Source organism: Furipterus horrens, unplaced genomic scaffold (assembly GCF_987537825.1).
Source record: "Furipterus horrens unplaced genomic scaffold, mFurHor1.1.pri manual_scaffold_4, whole genome shotgun sequence".
NCBI lineage: Eukaryota > Metazoa > Chordata > Mammalia > Chiroptera > Furipteridae > Furipterus > Furipterus horrens.
This window is the reverse complement of record NW_028327174.1, coordinates 118,731,963-118,744,713: the sequence shown is the minus strand read 5'-3', so window position 1 is coordinate 118,744,713 and position 12,751 is coordinate 118,731,963. Positions and strand designations below refer to the sequence as shown.

At 42.0% G+C, this 12,751-nt stretch overlaps 1 pseudogene; it reads left to right on the top strand.

Moving 5' to 3' along the window:
* The first annotated feature begins 10,468 nt into the window (after window positions 1-10,468).
* LOC150012728 (glucose-6-phosphate isomerase pseudogene) lies at window positions 10,469-12,421 on the top strand (annotated as a pseudogene).
* Window positions 12,422-12,751: the final 330 nt, after the last annotated feature.

Genomic DNA, 12,751 nt, shown 5'->3' with positions numbered 1-12,751 from the left:
CAATGATGTATTTCACAGACCTAGAACTAATACTTTAAAATTTTATATGGAAGATTAACAACTAAAGGAGACAGACGAAGGCAGTAGATTCCTGGAAGTCTCCAACAGGCTGCCTAGGCCCAGACTGGTACACAATCTGACACCACCAGGGGCAGATTCAGGAAGTGCAGATCAATCTAAGAAGCACCAACAAACAATAGGAGTCACAAAAATGGGGAGACAGGGAAACAACCTCCCATTGAAAGGAAAGGTAGAATCCCCAGAAAGAGTGCTAAATGAAATAGAGGGGAGCAAACTATCAGAGATGGAACTCAAAACATAGATTATGGAGAAGCCCAATGAGCTCAGCAGAAACTACAAAGAACTCCAGGGAAACTACAAGGAACTCCCGAAAAGCTGCAAGGAACTTACTGAGAATTACACCAGCATTACACAGGACATAGATGCTATCAGTAAGAGCCAGGAGGAAATGAAGAATACAATCTATGAATTGAAGAACACAGTAGAAAGAATTAAAAGCAGGCTAGAGGAAGCAGAAGATCAGATCAGTGAGCTGGAGGACAACATAGACAAAAACTCCCAGACAGTGAAACAAAGTGAAAAAAGACTGAACAAGAATGAAGAGGTTCTAAGACAGCTGCAGGACAACATGAAACGTAATCATATCTGTATCATAGGAATTCCAGAAGGATAAGAAAGAGAGCAAGGGATAGAAAACTTCTTTGAAAAACTAATGACAGAAAAGTTTCCTAACATGAGGAGAGAAAGAGTCACACAAGTCCAGGAAGGACAGAGGTTCCCAATGAAGAGGAAACCCAACAGGCCCACTTCAGGACACATCATAATTAAAATGGCAACATTCAAAGACAAAGAGAGAATCCTAAAAGCAGCAAGAGAAAAACAACTAATAACATACAAGGGAGCTCCAATAAGGCTATCATCAGATTTCTCAGCAGAAACACTACAAGCCAGAAGGGAATGGCAAAAAATATTCCAAGCAATGAAAAACAAAGGCCTACAACCAAGAATACTCTACCCAGCAAGGCTCTCATTCAAAATGGAAGGTGAAATAAGAAGTTTCCAAGACAAAAGAAGGCCAAAATAATACATCTCCACCAAACCAGCACTGCAAGAGATCCTAAAGAGTCTGCTTTAAGATGAAGAAACAGAGAGAGACGGACAGGAACACAAGTACACAGGGGAAAATGACAGTGAATAAGTACTTATCGGTAATAACCTTAAATGTAAAAGGATTGAATGCTCCAATCAAAAGACATAACGTAGCACCTATTCCAGGAAACTAAGGAACAACACAAACGAGTAAAATTGAACCAGAGGTATGTAAACAAGAAATAAACTAACAGTAACAAGGGGGGAGTGGGGAGGTCAAGAAGAGGGTAAGAAGTGGAAGAGTATAGTCAAAGAACATATATAAATGGCCCACAGAAATAGATAACTGGGTGGGGACTGAATGTGGGAGAAGGGGGGGCAGGGAGCGGGGGGAAAAAGTAGGACAACAGTAATAAAAAAATAAACAACAAAAAATTTTTAGTGGGGGAGAAAATGAAAATAGAAAGAATGGAAATGCAAGTTCATTGAGTATTAGAAGGACAAGAATTTTCCTTCACACTGTATATTTTTCTCCTTATCTGATCCCTCCAGAGTTTGGCATTCTAAAGACTTAAGTAATGACATAAGTTTCTTTGCATAAAACTAATAAGACCACTCGTTAATAGAGTTTGTTTTTTTTTGACCAAGACTTTGACTGGAATGTCATGCCTAAAGGAGATATGCTTGGGCTCTGGTTGTTATCAAAAAGCCCCGAGGAACTGGAATTGACTTTTGAAGGTAATAAAAGCCCACGAGATAAAAGGCCTGGTACCTTGGTTGGTTGTGCGGTCCACAGCAATCTTTCCAGGGAAGGAGTGAAGGTTGTTTTCCTGAAAGATGTCTAGAACAGACCTTAAGGCACGATGGAAAACATGAAGACCTTGGAAAAGACAGGTGTGTACAGGCAAGGCTGAGAGCCAGGTATGTGGCTCAGCTTCTGTGCCCTGAAGGGCAGATTGAATGTCACCCTAAATGTTTCTTGCATAAGTTCAAGCAAAGCAGTACTAAAGATCATAAGTGATCATTTACTGTTTTTGTTGTGTTTATGCAAATGAACAGGATAAATTAAAAATGGACTTAATGTACTCCCTTTAATGACAAGGAGGGTAATTTTAGGGAGGAAAATTGCCATTCAAGGAAAATTACAATGCTCAGTCGTATACTATAAAGTAGTACAGCTAACCATCTTTAAAATTTCTTTTCATTTAAAATATGTTTTCATTTGAAAGTTAAACTATGTCTGTGGTATCATTAAAGATGTTTAATTTACAGGCAAGAAGAATGTCAAATGCCTTGCAACTGGATGTCTTTCCAATAAGTCAATCTTACAGTTTTAGAGACTTGTTTGTGGGTTATGTTACGTAAATTAACATGTGTTTTCTGTTTTCAAAGGGCATAAGCCTATGATCTTATTACCTGAGTGATTGTCTGTACTTACAGGCCTCTCTTAATCCTGTCCTCATTGCTGCCTGCTGAGACTCAACGGTTTGGCTGAACTAAGTGGCTGGGTTGGTGAAGAATGGGGTGGTCTGTGGGCTTCACTTTAAAACTGGTTTCTCTTTTCTGTCCTAATGGCTTGAACAGAAAGAGCCCAGAAGTCTGAGAGGGGGGAACCTAAAATATTTCCCTCAGCCCAAACTAAATATAGTGGGCAAAACAGACTTTGGATAGGTGTGATTGCCTTGCACACCTTCCTCCAAAGAAGCCTTTTTTTTTTTTTTTCCTACTGTGGGACATTGAAAAATTAATCTATGCCTTTTGTCATTTAGTGGTTATGGATTGAATGATGCCTTTTAACTCTGTTGCCAAATCTGTTGCCTCCAGGATACAGCAAGGATGCCAGCCTGTTAAACCAAGCATGCCATTGTCTGGGAACAGCCAACTGACCTAGCATCTGAAAGATCCTTTCCCATGTGGGAAGGCCACCCTCCCCTCCACACCCCCACTCTTATTAGGAATTTCTGGATCCAAGGGTAGGTAAAACAATGGCCATGCCAGCTTAAAGCAGCTAGAGGAGCATTAGACCTTCACCCGTTTTCCTTTATAAGATTATAAATGAACTTATATCTGAGAAGGGGAATTGCTACAGAGTGGGGGTCCCTTCCCCAAATTAATTAATTAATTAATTAAAAAAGAACTTGGGATATATCCCCATTTATTTAGGTTTTCTTTAATTTTTATTAGTAATATTTCATAGTGTCTGTTAATTTTAAAATACTATGTACATATGTTAATTTATATATAATAATTGAAAACCTTGCTAAGCTCTGTAGGAGAAGCTACACAAGATATTTTGTTCTGGGAAGAAGAAATGTGTCCTTCTCCTGAAACTATCCACTTTATATCCCCCACCCCCAACACACACCAACCCTTTGTTGGAGACTCTGTCCCCCTTGGGCATATCGCCTGTGATCAGCACCAGGGGTAGGTGCAGTTAAAGGAATGTCTTACGATATAGTTCTTTTTGTGTCTGATGGCGTTGGACCCTTGGTGTTGCTTTGACATTCAAAACATTGTAAGTCATTCATTGAATAAGTATTTGTGGAACCTGTCACTGCTCTAGGCTTCAGGGATACATAGCAGTGAGAAACAGTTAAATAAGTCAACAGGAAGGGGCTAGCCACTGGCAGCCAGAGGATGGATCTTAGGGAACTTCTCACCACATCAGTGCCTTAGTTGTGTTCTAAATGGATTGTGATGGGAGAGTGCATGTGCCCAGGTGCTCTTCTTCTCACACTAAATCGCAACCCTTCCCCTATAGGGGCAGCCCAGAGGACTGCAGTCTGAGCACGAGAGATCCACCTCCTGGAAACTAGCAGTGGGAACAGGCATCCCCCTGACACAAGACTGTACGTAACTGGGGTTTGCAGTTTCCTGTAGGTTGCATAACATTTCTTCAGGGAGTCAGGGTCTCTCCCGATGTAGTTTGCAGAATTGGGTGCCTGTGTGTTTTCTGACTGAAGAAGGGACCACAGCTGCTCAGGCTCTGTGAGGGAAAGCAGGAGGGGATGCAGGCTCAGGACCCCAAGGGGGCTTGCCACTGTGTCCCTCATGAAGACTGGCAGCCAATTGAAGGGTGGTGACCTTTTAAACACCAGATTCACTTTCTTCACAGTGAAGGTCGATGGCTTAGCCCCAGTCAAATGCCCATGTGGTTTGTGATTCAGCAGAGGAGGATCCTTTGTTGTTATTGATATTGAGTGGCCAGTGTAGATTTGGACTGGTGACTCTGACGGGCTGCCAGTGATGCAGTGCTACTTCTGCCCATCTGTCCCTGCAGCAGCTGCTTTGCACCTGTGCTCTGGTGGGGCTCCCTTCATGTGTCACACTGGACCCCATCTGCTCATTTTACTATCTTCCTGTAATTTCTGAGTTCAGCAAAATATATTTCCTGCAAGAGTGTAATATCTCATTTTCACAAGGCTGTAAATGATTCTAATGAATGGACTAGTCGTTTCTTCCTGAGTGCCTTCACACAGGAGCACAAGTGTTAGGAGGTGGGGAGAGTGACTTTGGGAGCTGGCTTCTGGGACTTTACATAGCAATGTGGCATTCTTTAAGAAAAAAAAATGCCTTCTCTAGGCAAGGACCTGCTCCAGGCTGTCTCCTGCCCTCGAGCCTCTTTTTCTTATGATATTGATATTGATCTTATTGCTCAATCCTTCTGGCTGGAATCATCGACCTGGGATGAGAAACCCAGGTCTTTCCAGGAGACGGGTCATTTCTTGTCAGGACTGGAAACCTGAGGAATCTGTTTTCTACAATTCTGAATGGCCCTGTGTGAGCTCAGCTCCATGTGTTTCCCCTCTCACCACTGAAAATGTCTGCCTTTCAGGATATGGCTGTGTGTATATCTGTCTACCAGGTTTAAAAAGATATAGAAAAGGATTTCATGCACCTAATAAACACCCAAATAAGAATGATATCCATGAAACACACATAAGTATCCTTGTTGCTTGTTAAACACAAATATGCCACTGTCAGAGGAGGTCACTGAATAGTTTGGTGCATAAGACTGAAAGTGTTCTCTGCATGGCCTTATGTGTCTGTGTTATGTTTTCAGAGATGGGAGCAATGGTGCATACTGTTTTATACTCCGAAAATTCTTTTTATATCACAATATATCCTGGACACGATTCCACATCAGTACGTGTAGATTTGTCTGTTTTTTAAAGTGACACTACAGTGTATCCCACAGTACAATTCATAGTTTATTCACCCAGTCTTCTGTGAACGGATGTGTACTTGCCTCCAATAGAAATGTAATATATTTGACAATAAGAGCACAAAGCTATATAGAAGTAAAGAAATGTCATCAACTAGTAACTCAAATCCACAGAAACAAAAGAAAAAACCGGAAATGGAAAACAGAAGGTTAATAGAACAAACTCCATTAACATACAATTGCTCTCCATGCTTATCATAATTTCTTTAAATAACATTAAACAACCAAATTAACAAATGAGACTAAATATTTCTCTAATGAAATAAATATGAAAAGATGCTCAGCATCACAGTCCAACAGGAAAGTGCAAATGAAAACCACAATGAGATGTTAATTTACACTAGAAGGCCAGCTATAATAAAAAAGACTGATAATAAAAAATATTGGTGAGGTTGTGGAGAAACTGGATTCCTCATGCTCTGCTGGTAAGAACATCAAATGTATAGCCATTTTGGAAAACAGTCTGGCAGTTCCTCAAGAGGTTAAACATAGAATCAGCACATAGCAATTTTACTTCTAGGTTATATGTCCACACAAAAATGTGTATGCCTATGTTCATAGAAGCATTTTTCAAAATAGCCAAAAGTGGAAATGATCCAGATATCCCTCAACTTATGATGGATAAGAAAAATATGGTATACCTATATGACGGAATATTATTCAGCAATAAAAATTAATAAATTACTGACACATGTTACAAAATTAATGCACCTCATACTAAGTGAAAGAAGTCAGTTCAAAATGACCTCATATTGGATAATTACACAAAATATCCGGGGTAGGAGAGTCTAAAGAGATAGAAACAGAGTAATGGTTGTCTAGGACTGGGATGAAAGAATTTAGGGGCAAAATGGGGAGGGGTGGATGCTGATGGATATCAAGGTGATGAAAATGTTCTCTTGGGGTGATGAAAACATTGTCAAAGTGATTATGATTATGTTTGCACAAGTCTACAAATGCTAAAAACCACTGAATTGTTCAGGTAATGTATAAATTACTTGGTATGTAAATCAGATCTCATTACATTATTAAACATGTACATAATTACTAAATAATAAACTGATCTATATATAAGCTATTATCTACCTATTCTATCTATGTATCTTTCTAGCCATCTCATGTCAAAATTGACCTCCTGACCAATTGCTGGAGTTGAGACTGTTTCCCATAAATATTTTATATGTATGTATGCTAACCAGTTCCCTTCTTGTTTTTGCCTTGTTTTATTGAGGGTGTACTATTGCTGGTTAACACTATAATTTAACTCTTAGATTATTACAAATTATCGAGCTTGGATTTTTATGGAACTAGTTGAGGAGTGAACATCACTCATTGATAGATGTGGTGACAGATGGGGCCTGGGTATTCAGTTCTGGGGAGAGTGTGGGTGTGTTTCTTTTGATGCAGGAGAGTTGCAGTCAGCAGGAAAAGCAGATGGGTGCTGTTGTTTGGAGGGTGATTGCTGTGGGAACGGCAAGTAAGAATGTTGAAAAGCCAAGGGTGACTGGGGTGAAGATGATGACTTGGCACTCTGCATCCACATGCCCCTCCATCTACACCACTCTCCTGCTGACAACAGAGACAGGAAGCTCAAATGCATGCCTGTTAAAGACTCCTTTCCATCTGGCTTCTGTATTTGATTAGGTTTAAACGTCAGATGATTGGCTTGAGATTTGCAAGGAAGAGTGTGGTTACAGTGGGGTGTCTGCTGCATCTGCCATGTCTGCTGACCAAGAAGCTATGGAGACACTGACCTCCTGGGAAAGGTGAGCAGAGCTGCTCCAGTGCACAGGATCCTGAGCATTGACAGCAAGGACTCAGGACACCCATGAGACTGGTGACTGCAAGGTAGTGTGACTGCAGCTGGCAGGGATTTCTGATGGAGGCACTCTGTGGACATGATGTTCCTGTCCTGGCTGAGCCAGCGTGGTGCAGAAGACTTTCTGATGGTAGAGGAGTCAACAGCCTCTGCTGGCTTAGTCACTGATGCTGCTTTGGGAGCTGTTCCCCCAAGCTTGCTTTGGTGTCGTTTCTCTAGTTCTGCCTACATGTCTGTGAGCCACTTTACACCCTGTGGTGGAAGGAGCCATTTCTGCTCTGAACCAGCTAGAGAGAGAGAATTCTGGTTTTTGTAACCGAATATTGATTGAAATACTAAGTTACCCAAGGTGTTTTCTTAACACTAAACTATTTTTTTCATTTGTGGAATGAACTCAACATGGTTACGGTGTATTTTACTTCCATTGTAAAATACCACTAAATTATATTTGCTAATACTTTACCAAGATTTTGACGTTGCTTTCTTATGTAAAGCTGGTCTATTTCTGTTTCATATTAGTTAAGTTTAGGTATCAACGTTTTTGTTGGCCTTGAAAATAAGAATCTAGAAGTTTTCTTCCTTTGTTATATTTTAGAAAAAGTGAAATTATTCTTTTCTTTGAAAATGTTCAAGATTTTCTACATAAAACTACCTGAATAAGCCATGTTTGCAGTCAGAGTAGCTGTTAGTTAGCTTCTTCAATTTCTTCCATAGTTGTTGATTTATTAGGTTTTCTATTCTTTTGAGGTTAATTTTGAAAACAATATATTTACCTAAATAATATTCTATTCTAGAATAGAATGATTGATCCATTTTATAAAGATTGCTATTTCTTATTTAATAATATACATGTGAATGACCAGCCCTGGCTGGTTTAGCTCAGTGGATTGAGCGTCGGCCTGCGAGCTAAGTGTCGCTGGTTCGATCTTCCAGTCAGGGTACATCAGAGAAGGAAAACTCTGACTCCAAAAAACCTCCGCTGCCTTGCGGCATACCTCTTCAGGGGAAAGGCTAAGGGAGTAAACCCTGACAGAAAATCCGGAGCCGGAGTCCCTAAGGCGGTTTGACGTTGTAGTCAACACCGGCAACTCCTGCGGCGCACCTGAAGCCAAGCTGTATTGACTCCGTCTTTCCCTTGGACCCTTCAGCTGCGAAGAGAGGGGGGGTCTGCTGCATGGGCAACAGCAGACCCTCCATATCACCCTGCCCAGGCTCTGTAGCTTCAGCGTCATCGCAAGATGTCGATTCAACACGGGAGGAGACAGATACGATGTCACTCCTGAGTCGGACTGCACAGCCATTCTCGGCGGTGCAGATAGACTCTTAAGAAGCTACACCATCGTCTCTCGAGACGGACGGCTGCCGACGACGACGACGACATGTGAATGACCAATGAATTTCTTTCTTAATGTTATTTCTTTTTGTAGCATGTAGTTAGTTGGATTTTGTTTATTAATCTATTCTGACCTTATTTTTATTTTAAGAAAATTAGTTTATCTTACATTTTTTAAAATTTTAATTTTATTATTTTTCTATTACAGTTGTCCCCCTTTTTTCCCACATTCCCCACCATCACCAGCCCACCCCTTCTCCCACAGTCATTCCGTACCCCGTTGTCCATGTCCATGGGGTATTTATACTAGTTCCTTTACTAGACCCTTCCCCTATTTACCCCTTCTCTCCCCACCTGATAACTGTTTTTCTGCCCCTAGTTCAATTTCATTCATTTGTTTGTGTTGTTCATTAGTCTCCCATATTAGGTGATATCATATGATATTTTCTTTTCATTTCCTGGCTTATTTCGCTAAGCATAATTCTCTCTAGTTCCATCCATGTTGTCGCAAATGATAGGAGTTCCTTCTTTCTTTCTGCTGCATAGTATTCCATTGTGTAAATGTACCACAGTTTTTTAATTCACTCATCCACAGATGGGCGCTTAAGCTGTTTCCAGCACTTGGTTATTGTAAACAGCACTGCTATTAACATAGGGGTGCACAGGTTCTTTTGAATTGGGGTTTCAGGGTTCTTCGGGAATAGTCATAGCAGTGGAATTGCTGGTTCAAGGGCAGTTCCATTATTAGTTTTTTGAGGAAATTCCAAACTGTTTTCCACAGTGGCTGCACCAGTCTGCATTCACACCAACAGTGCAGTGGGGTTCCCGTTTCTCCACATCCTCGCCAGCACTTGTTGTTTGTTGATTTGTTGATGATGGCCATTCTGACTCAGTGTCAGGTGATATTTCATTGTGGTTTTAATTTGCATCTTTCTGGTGGCTAATGATGTGGAGCATTCTTTCAGATGCCTATGGACCCTCTGTGTATCCTCCTTGGAGAACTGTTCAGGTCCTTTGTGCATTTTTTAATTGTGCTGTTTGTCTTGGTGTTGAGATGTGTAAGTTCTTTATATATTTTGGAGGTCAATCCCTTGTCTGAGGTATCATTGGGAAATATATTTTCCCATATGCTTGGTTTCCTTTTCATCTTGCTGATGTTGTCTTCAGCTGAGCAGAAACTCTTTAGTTTGATGTAGTCTTGTTTGTTTATTTTTTCCTTTATTTCTCTTGCCTTAGGAGATGTATTGGTGAAAATATTGCTATGTGGGATATCTGAAATTTCCTTGCCTATGTTTTCCTCTAGGATATTTATGGTGTCACATCTTACATTTAAGTCTTTGATCCATCTTGAGTTTATTCTGGTGAGTGGTGTAAGTTGGTGGTCTAGTTTCATTTTTTTGCACGTAACTGTCCACTTCTCCCAGCACCATTTGTTGAAGAGGCTCTTCTCACTCCATCTGATGTTCCTTCCCCCTTTGTCAAATATTAGTTGACCATATAGACCTGGGTTTATTTCTTGGCTCTCTATTCTGTTCCATTGATCTATATGTCTGTTCTCATGCCAGTACCAGGCTGTCTATATCACAGTGGCTTTGTAGTATAGTTTAATGTCAGGTATTGTAATTCCTCCTACTGTGTTCTTCTTCCTCAAGATTGCTGGGGCTATTTGGGGTCTTTTTTGGTTCCACATAAATTTTGAAGTATTTGTTCTAGGTCTGTAAAATATGTTACTGGTATTTTAATAGGGATTGTGCTGAATCTGTAACTTGCTTTGGGTAGTATGGATTTTTTAATGATGTTGATTCTTTCCATCCAGGAACATGATATTTGCTTCCATTTATTTGTATCTTCCTTAATTTCTTTCATCAAAGATATGTAGTTTTCTGAGTACAGGTCCTTTATTTCTTTGGTTAAGTTTATTTCTAGGGACTTTACTTCACCAGCCCTTCCTGTGCCTCCGCTCACGTCCCAGCCTGTGCACCCAGCTCCCTTGGCCATGGTCGTGCTCACCAAGAATCCGCAGTTCCAGAAGCTGCAGGAATCATACCGTGAGCACGGCTCTGACCTCAACTTGCTCCGACTTTTCGAAGGGGACAAGGAACGCTTCAATCACTTCAGCTTGACACTCAATACCAACCATGAGCGTATTCTGGTGGATTATTCCGAGAACCTTGTGATGGAAAGTGTAATGCAGATGCTGGTGGACCTGGCCAAGTCCAGGGGTGTGGAGGCTGCCTGGGAGCACATGTTCACTGGCGAGAAGATCAACTTCACTGAGAACTGGGCAGTGCTGCACATGGCCTTACGGAACCGGTCAAACACACCCATTGTGGTGGATGGCAACGATGTGATGCCAGAGGTCAACAGGGTCCTGGAAAAGATGAAGTCTTTCTGTCAGCGTGTCCGGAGCAGTGACTGGAAGGGGTACTCAGGCAAGCCAATCACAGACTTCATTAACATAGGCATCGGTGGCTCTGACCTGGGACCCCTCGTGGTGACTGAAGCCCTTAAGCCATACTCTTCAGGAGGCCCTCGGGTCTGGTTTGTGTCCAACATTGATGGGACCCACCCTGAACCCTGAGTCCTCTCTGTTCATCATCGCTTCCAAGACTTTTACCACCCAGGAGACCATCACAAATGCAGAGATGGCAAAGGATTGGCTTCTCCGGTCGGCCAAGGATCCTTCTGCTGTTGTGAAGCATTTTGTTGCCCTGTCTACCAACACGACCAAAGTGAAGGAGTTTGGAATTGACCCTCAAAACATGTTCGAGTTCTGGGACTGGGTAAGAGGACGCTACTCGCTGTGGTCAGCCATTGGACTCTCCATTGCCCTGCACGTGGGATTTGACAACTTCGAGCAGCTGCTCTCAGGGGCTCATTGGATGGACCAGCACTTCCGCATGACACCCCTGGAGAAGAACGCCCCCGTCCTGCTGGCTTTGCTGGGTATCTGGTATAGCAACTTCTTTGGGTGTGAGACGCATGCCATGCTGCCCTATGACCAGTACCTGCACCGCTTTGCTGCCTACTTCCAGCAGGGTGACATGGAGTCCAATGGGAAGTACATCACCAAGTCCTGCACCCGTGTGGACCATCAGATGGGCCCCATTGTGTGGGGGGAGCCAGGGACCAATGGGCAGCACGCCTTCTACCAGCTCATCCACCAAGGTACCAAGATAATACCTTGTGACTTCTTCATCCCGGTCCAGACTCAACACCCAACAAGGAAGGGTCTGCATCGCAAGATCCTCATGGCCAACTTCTTGGCCCAGACTTAGGCCCTGATGAAGGGGAAGTCGACAGAGGAGGCTCGGAAGGAGCTTCAGGCTGCAGGAAAGAGTCCAGAGGACTTGGAGAAGCTGTTGCCACACAAGGTCTTTGAAGGAAATCGTCCAACCAACTCTATTGTGTTCAGCAAGCTCACGCCATTCATTCTTGGAGCCCTGATTGCCATGTATGAGCACAAGATCTTCATTCAGGGCATCATCTGGGACATCAACAGCTTTGACCAATGGGGAGTGGAGCTGGGAAAGCAGCTGGCTAAGAAAATTGAGCCTGAGCTTGATGGCAACAGCCCAGTAACTTCTCATGATTCTTCCACCAATGGGCTGATCAACTTCATCAAGCAGGAGCGTGACGCCATAAGCCAATAAACTTATGCTGGGTTGCAGTCCCTGTTGTGACTGTCCTTCCCGTCCCTCCTCACCAGAGTCTGCACTGCATGGTCCCTCCCAGAGCACCCTCTGGTCACGGGCTTAGACCACAAGCCCTTTAAGAAGCTGGTCTGGAATTGCCACCTCCACCCTCTGTCCTCATCCTTCTGTTTTACAATTAGCTGGAGTGTTTCAGTGCAGCTGATTTTTCTGACCCATGTTCACACTGTTCATGTACCTGGTAGAAAAATAAAGGTGCCACAAAGGAGGTTGTAAACTCAGCCTCTTGCTTTCTGAGATGGTGCTTTATGCAAGAATTAGCAGGGGAGGTGGGTGGGGCAGGAGAGTGCAAAGGGGGAAAAATGGGAAAACTGTAAAAAAACAACAACAATGAAAGACAAATTTTTTAAAAATCAGAAAAAATAAATAATTAAATTTACAAAAAAACAAAAAAGAAAAAAGTTTATTTCTAGTTACTTTATTTTTCTTGTTATAGTAAATGGGTTTTTTTTTTTACTTTCTATCTTTGACATTTTATTGTTGGTGTACAGAAATGCTTTCAATTTCTGAATATTGATTTTGTACCCTGCTATTTTGCCAAATTTATTTAT